Below are 8,348 nucleotides of genomic sequence, written 5' to 3' on the forward strand. Positions count from 1 at the left end.
AATGTGGGAAAGAGTGAAAAGTTTATTGATTAGAGAACTAACTGCTGGTAAGACTGTCAGGAAAACAGGCACTTTCATACACTGCTGAAGAGTGTAAATGGTACTGTAATAATGATGGCTCCTTTTATAAGGAACCAGGAAAGAAAATTAGTCCTAACGTCTCAGTATTAGAAACAGTCGTGCTTCACCTGAGAAGTTGATTTGTTCTATCTTAAGGATATCTGAAAATCACATGACTAATCTATGCCTCTTTGTATTGGGCTGCTATAAAGTTCAGAGAGAAATTTGTATCTCAACAATAACATAAAAGTATGAACACATTTTATGTATTAATTTCACTCATGCCTACATGTTATTTCTTATTTTGGGTGCTATATGTAATTCTATATATTGCCTTAATTTTATAAATTTCCTTAATAGGGTATCATATAAATTAAAAAGTTCAGGGAGATAGGTTCAAGATGGCAGAGTAGAAGGACATGCACTCACTCCCTCTTGCGAGAGCACTGAAATCACAACTAACTGCTGAACAATCATCGACAGGAAGACACTGGAACTCACCAAAAAAGATACCCCACATCCAAAGACAAAGGAGAAGCTGCAAGGAGACGTAAGGAGGGGCGCAATTATAATAAAATTAAATCCCATAACCACTGGGTGGGTGACTCACAAACTGGAGAACACTTATACCACAGAAGTCCATCCACTGGAATGAAAGTTCTGAGCCACGCGTCAGGCTTCCCAACCTGGAGTCTGGCAATGGGAGGAGGAATTCCCAGAAAATCAGACTTTGAAGGCTAGTGGAATTTCATTGCAGGACTTTGACAGGACTGGGGAAAACAGAGGCTCCAATCTTGGAGGGCACACACAAAGTAATGTGTCCATCAGGACCCAGGGGGAAGGAGCAGTGACCCCATAGGAGACTGAACCAGACCTACCTGCTAGTACTGGAGGGTCTCTGCAGAGGTGGGGGACGGCTGTGGCTCACTGTGGGGACAAGGACACTGGCAGCAGAAGTTCTGGGAAGTACTCCTTGGCATGAGCCATCCCGGAATCCACCATTAGCCCCACCAAAGAACCTGTATGTAGGCTCCAGTGCTGGGTCACCTCAGGCCAAACAACCAACAGGAAGGGAACTCAGCCCCACACATCAGCAGACAAGGGGATTTAAGTTTTACTGAGCTCTACCCACCACCAGTCCCTCCCACTAGGAAGCTTGCACAAGTCTCTTAGATAGCCTCATCCACCAGAGGGCAGACAGCAGAAGCAAGAAGAACTACAATCCTGCAGCCTGTGGAATGAAAACCACACTCACAGAAATATATACAAAATGAAAGGCAGATCACTATGTACCAGATGAAGGAACAAGATAAAACCCCAGACAAACAACTAAATGAAGTGGAGATAGGCAGCCTTCCAGAAAAAGAATTCAGAATAATGATAGTGAAGATGATCCAGGATCTCGGAAAAACAATGGAGGCAAAGATCGAGAAGATGCAAGAAATGTTTAACAAAGACCTAGAAGAATTAAAGAACAAAAAACCAGAGATGAACAATACAATAACTGAAATGAAAACTACACTAGAAGGAATCAATAGCAGAATAACTGAGGCAGAAGAACGGATAAGTGACCTGGAAGACAGAATGGTGGAAATCACTGCCACAGAACAAAATAAAGAAAAAAGAATGAAAAGAAATTAAGACAGCCTAAGAAGCCTCTGGGACAACATTAAATGCACCAACACTCGCATTATAGGGGTCCCAGAAGAAGAGAGAGAAGAGAGAAAGGACCTGAGAAAATATTTGAAGAGATTACAGTCGAAAACTTCCCTAACATGGGAAAGGAAATAGCCATCCAAGTCCAGGAAGCACAGAGAGTCCCAGGCAGGATAAAGCCAAAGAGAAACACTCCGAGACACATAGCAATCAAACAGAAAAAAATTAAAGACAAAGAAAAATCATTAAAAGCAACAAGGGAAAATGAAAAATACATACAAGGGAACTCCCATAAGGTTAACAGCTGACTTCTCAGCAGAAACTCTACAAGGCAGAAGGGAGTGGCAGGATATATTTAAAGTGATGAAAAGGAAGAACCTACAACCAAGATTACTCTACCCAGCAAGGATCTCATTTAGATTCAATGGAGAAATCAAAAGCTTTTCAGACAAGCAAAAGCTAAAAGAATTCAGCACCACCAAACCAGCTCTACAACAAATGCTAAAGGAACGTCTCTAAGTGGGAAACAAGAGAAGAAAAGGACCTACAAAAACAAACCCAAAACAATTAAGAAAATGGTAATAGGAACATACATATCGATAATTACCTTAAACGTTAATGGATTAAATACTCCAATGAAAAGACACAGATTGGCTGAATGGACACAAAAACAAGACCTGTACATATGCTGTCTACAAGAGACCTACTTCAGACCAAGGCACGCACACAGCCTGAAAGTGAGGGGATGGAAAAAGATATTCCATGCACCTAGAGCACATGGTCTGCAACAAGAGAAGCCACTACAATGAGAGGCTCACTCACTGCAGCGAAGAGATTCCCCACTCGCCGCAACTAGAGAAAGCCCGTGTGCAGCAACAAAGACTCAATGCAGCCCAAAATAAATTAATTTAAAAGAGGTCTTGTAGCCCCTGCTTTAAAAACAAAAAACAATCTGTTACTAAATAACCAAGAGATCACTGAAGAAATCAAGGAGGAAATCAAAAAATACCGGAGAAAAATGACAACGAAAACACGACAATCCAAAACCTATGCAATGCAGCAAAAGTAGTTCTAAGAGGGAAGTTTTTAGCAATACAATCCTACCTCAAGAAACAAGAAAAATCTCAAATAAACAATCTAACCTTACACCTAAAGGAACTAGAGAAAGAAGAACAAACAAAACACAAAGGTAGCAGAAGGAAAGAAATCATATGGATCAGAGAAGAAACAGATGAAACAGAAACAAAGAAAGCAATAGCAAACATCAATAAAACTAAAAGCTGGTTCTTTGAGAAGATAAACAAAATTGATAAGCCATTAGCCAGACTCATCAAGAAAAAGAGGGAGAGGACTCAAATCAATAAAATTAGAAATGAAACAGGAGAAGTTACAACGGACACCACAGAAATACAAAGCATCCTAAGAGACTACAACAAGCAACTCTATGCCAATATAATGGACAACCTGGAAGAAACGGACAAATTCTTAGAAAGGCATAACCTTCCAAGACTGAACCAGGAAGAAATAGAAAATATGAACAGACCAATCGCATGTAATGATATTGAAACTGTGATTACAAAATTTCCAACAAACAAAAGTTCAGGACCAGATGGCTTTACAGGTAAATTCCATCAAACACGTAGAGAAGAGCTAACACCCATCCTTCTCAAACTCTTCCAAAAATTTGCAGAGGAAGGAAAACTCCCAAGCTCATTCTATGAGGCCACCATCACCCTGATACCAAAATCAGACAAAGATACTGCAAAAAAAGAAAATTACAGACCAATATCACTGATGAATATAGATGCAAAAATCCTCAACAAAATACTAGCAAACAGAATCCAACAGCACATTAAAAGGATCATACACCATGATCAAGTGGGATTTATTCCAGGGATGCAAGGATCCTTCAATATATGCAAATCAATCAATTTGATACACCATATTAACAAACTGAAGAATAAAAACGATATGACCATCTCAATAGATGCAGAAAAAGCTTTTGACAAAATTCAACACCCATTTATGATAAAAACTCTCCAGAAAGTGGGCAGAGAGGGAACCTACTTCAACATAATAAAGTCCATATATGACAAATGCATAGCAAACATCATTCTTAATGATGAAAAACTGAAAGCACTACCTCTAAGATCAGGAACAAGACAAGGATGTCCACTCTCACCATTCTTATTCAACATAGTTTTGGAAGTCCTAACCACAGCAATCAGAGAAGAAAAAGAAAAGGAATACAAATTGGAAAAGAAGTAAACCTGTCACTGCAGATGACATGATACTATACATAGAGAATCCTAATGATGCCACTAGAAAACTACTAGAGCTAATCAATGAATCTGGTAAAGCTGCAGCATACAAAATTAATGCACAGAAATCTCTTGCATTCCTATACATTAACAACAAAAGATCAGAAAGAGAAATTAAGGAAACACTCTCATTTATTACCATTGCAACAAAAAGAATAAAATACCTAGGAATAAACCTACCTAAGGAGGTAAAAGACCTGTACTCAGAAAACTAAGATGCTGATGAAAGAAATCAAAGATGACACAAACAGATGGAGAAATATACCACGTCTTTGGATTGGAAGAATCAAAATTGTGAAAGTGACTCTACTACCCAAAGCAATCTACAGATTCAATGCAATCCCTATCAAATTACCAATGGCATTTTTTTTACAGAACTAGAACAAAAAATCTTAAAATTTGTATGGAGACAGAAAAGACCCCAAAAGCCAAAGCAATCTTGAGGGAAAATAATGAAGCTGGAGCAATCAGACTTGCTGACTTCAGACTATACTACAAAGCTACAGTAAGCAAGACAATATGGTACTGGCACAAAAACAGAAATATAGATCAATGGAACAGGATAGGAAGCTCAGAGATAAACCCATGCACCTATAATCAATGATAAAGGAGGCAAGGATATACAATGGAGAAAAGAGAGTTTCTTCAATAAGTGGTGCTGAGAAAACTGGACAGCTACATGTAAAAGAATGAAATTAGAACAGTCCCTAACACCATACACAAAAATAAACTCAAAATGGATTAAAGACTGGACACATAAAACCCTTAGGGGAAAACATAGGAAGAACACTCTTTGACATAAGTCACAGCAAGATCTCTTTTGACCCAACTTCTAGAGTAATGGAAATAAAAACAAAAATAAACAAACGGGACCTAATGAAACTTAAAAGCTTTTGCACAGCAAACTATAAACAAGACGAAAAGACAACCCAAGTATGGGAGAAAATATTTGCAAATGAATCAACAAAGGATTTATCTCCAAAATATATAAACAGCTCATGCAGCTCAATATTAAAAAAAAAAACAACCCAATCCAAAAATGGGCAGAAGACCTAAATAGACATTTCTCCAAAGAAGACATACAGGTGGGCAAGAAGCACATGAAAAGCTGCTCAGCATCACTGATTATTAGAGAAATGCAAATCAAAACTACAATGAGGCATCACCTCACACCGGTTAGAATGGGTGTGCTGGAGAGGGTGTGGAGAAAAGGGAACCCTCTTGCACTGCTGGTGGGAATGTAAATTGATACAGCCACTATGGAGAACAGTATGGAGGTTCCTTAAAAAACTAAGAATAGGGGCTTCCCTGGTGGCGCAGTGGTTGAGAATCCTCCTGCCAATGCAGGGGACACAGGTTCGTGCCCCGGTCCGGGAAGATCCCACATGCCGTGGAGCAGCTAGGCCCATGAGCCATGGCCGCTGAGCCTGTGCGTCTGGAGCCTGTGCTCTGCAACAGGAGAGGCCACAACAGTGAGAGGTCCACGTACAGCAAAAAAAAAAAAAAAAAAAGAAAAAAACTAAGAATAGAACTACATATGACATATGAGCCAGCAATCCCATTACTGGGCATATACCCTGAGAAAACCATAATTCAAAAAGACACATGTACCCCAATGTTCACTGCTGCGCTATTTACAATAGCCTGGTCATGGAGGTAACCTAAATGCCCATCGACAGACAAATGGATAAAGAAGATGTGGTACATATATACAATGGAACATTACTCAGCCATAAAAAGGAACATAATTGGGTCATTTGCAGAGATGTGGATGGACCTAGAGACTGTCATACAGAGTGAAGTAAGTCAGAAAAACAAATATCGTATATTAACGCATATATATGGAATCTAGAAAAATGGTACAGATGAACCGGTTTGCAAGGCAGAAATAGAGACAGAGATGTAGAGAACAAACGTATGGACACTAAAGGGGGAAAGCGGGGGGTGGGGTGGGATGAACTGGGAGACTGGTACTGGGAGACACATTTACACTAATATGTATAAAATAGATAACTAATAAGAACCTGCTGTATTAGAAAAATAAATTTAAAAAGTAAAAAGTTCAGACATGCATAGATAAAATTGCATGCTTTGAAAAATGCAATGAAGGACAATTTTAAGCTATGAAACTTAGGTAGATATAAAATTAACTCCGGGAAATCCAGTCAAAAGCCAAATAAAGCTGTATTTTATACTGTACAAAAGAAAATTTACATTCTTAATATATCTAGATACATCTAGGGAAAAAGTACACATCTCTCAAGAAACACAATATTTAACATCTTAGATATGTTTCTGCATTGCAGACTGTTAATGAATTTTATACATCTTTATTTACAATAACTTAAAATATTTTTTCATCTCTGGCAGATATTTACAAGGTCAACAGTGACTACATTTCACATTTCAACAATCAACAGCATTAACCAGTTCAGTAAGACAGTTAAGATAATGGCTTACATGCACCAATATGATCTTAAATGTACGGTTTTTTTTCTTCAGTTCTGAAAAAAAAATGAATGTTTTCACTAGTCCTAGTTTGAAAGGACGTCAGTCAACAGAGATCATATTTTCTTCATGCCTAGTCTATTTAAATTTTAACCAGCACTATTCTCTGAATACTTGAGAAGTTTATACCAAGCAATATGTTGATGCTCGTTAAAAGACAAACAAAAATGCAAGAGCTGACCTATACAATCTATATCCTTTTATGAAGCAAACATGTGCAAGTGGGATATTTCCTGTATACTTGTCCATTGTGACAGAGATCAGACTACCTAATGCTACAGCAGTAAAAACTTTTCAGAAATTGTAGCTCAGGAAAGCCAAATTATTATGAGAAAGTGGGGAAATAATCTGCACCATAAAAACTGTTTCACTTAACCAGTTAAACTGAATGTAAAGCCAGCATAATTTTTAGAATAAGAATCCACTGTAGTTAATGAACTTATTACAAATATTTTAAAACCAACAAAGAATATTGAACATATCTCTCAATTCAGTTTGGGTGATAAAACTTAAAAAAACCCACAAAAACCTACATTAGTAATTGTTAGAAAGCCAATCTTCTTTTCTAAGATAGCTGATCAACACATTCATTACTTTTTAACTACCACCTGATACGAAAAAAATAATACATATAGCCTGTTTGGAACATCAATTAATATACTGTTTTATATTTTCCAAAAAAATCATTATTAATAGTTTAAGTAAATCCATTAGTTCTTATTAAGCTATACATTTAAAAATGAGTGTTTCAGCTTTCTGAACCCAATCCTGTTTTTCTGCAAAGAAAAAAAAAATACCCAGAGTGATCATGTACATAAATATGTAAACATACTGTTTTAGCCAATATCATATTTACTAGATATAATTGGCATTGCCCATTTAAAAAGATACATTTCCATAATTTACCCAATTTTATTTTTTAAAAGTCACAGTATCATACAATATGCCAATTTTAGGAATTCCTCCCTCCCCCTTTTATTTAATACTGATGAGCAGAATCCTCAGTCTGAGTTAAGGAGACATGAAAATGTGCCATAAGAAATAATATTTGGACTTAACCTTTCACTGGTACTTTTGCTGGAAGTATAAATGTTGACATTTTACCAACATGATAAGAAAACCTCAAATGGAATCTTGTAAGTACTGTATATCTGTTCCAGATGGAAGGACATTTCCCCCAGGGCTAGAAATCAATCCTTTATGTTAATGGGGCCTCATTCCTTAACAGTTAGGTACTCCGAAATTTATATTTGGTTAATACATTTTCTTTGGTAAATTCTGTAATTTATGAAGATGTGAAGAACTTCCTCTGATATAATTAACACGGCACTTTTGACACTCAAATACAGCAAACCAGATTGATATCAATTCTGTAGTTGGGGATGGATGGTCCAATTAACTTCATTTTCTTTGAAAACAAAAGACTTTCTTTACTAAACCTACCTCCAGGTATGCTATTATGAAAAAAAGACTCATTTATACTTTAAGCTACACCTAATTCTAATTTTGGGGGTAAAATCTATATTAAACAGAATAGCATAATAGCAGACATCCGAATGTGACTTAATTTGTAAACAATTTCTTAAAATCCAGAAACAAAACATAGAACTTACATATCTGTACTATGCTGCCAGTTATTTCACATCATTCCCAGCTTTCTGCTAACGTCTATCCTGAACTGTTTGCTCTTGTATTTCTCATGTGACTAATGGCAAAGACTATAAAAATACTGAAGAGATTGAAGTTAACCAAAATTTTGTGGTTGTGTGGTCAGGTTCAGAAGGAATGTACCTACATGGGCAG

Source organism: Phocoena phocoena, chromosome 7 (assembly GCF_963924675.1).
Source record: "Phocoena phocoena chromosome 7, mPhoPho1.1, whole genome shotgun sequence".
Taxonomy (NCBI): domain Eukaryota; kingdom Metazoa; phylum Chordata; class Mammalia; order Artiodactyla; family Phocoenidae; genus Phocoena; species Phocoena phocoena.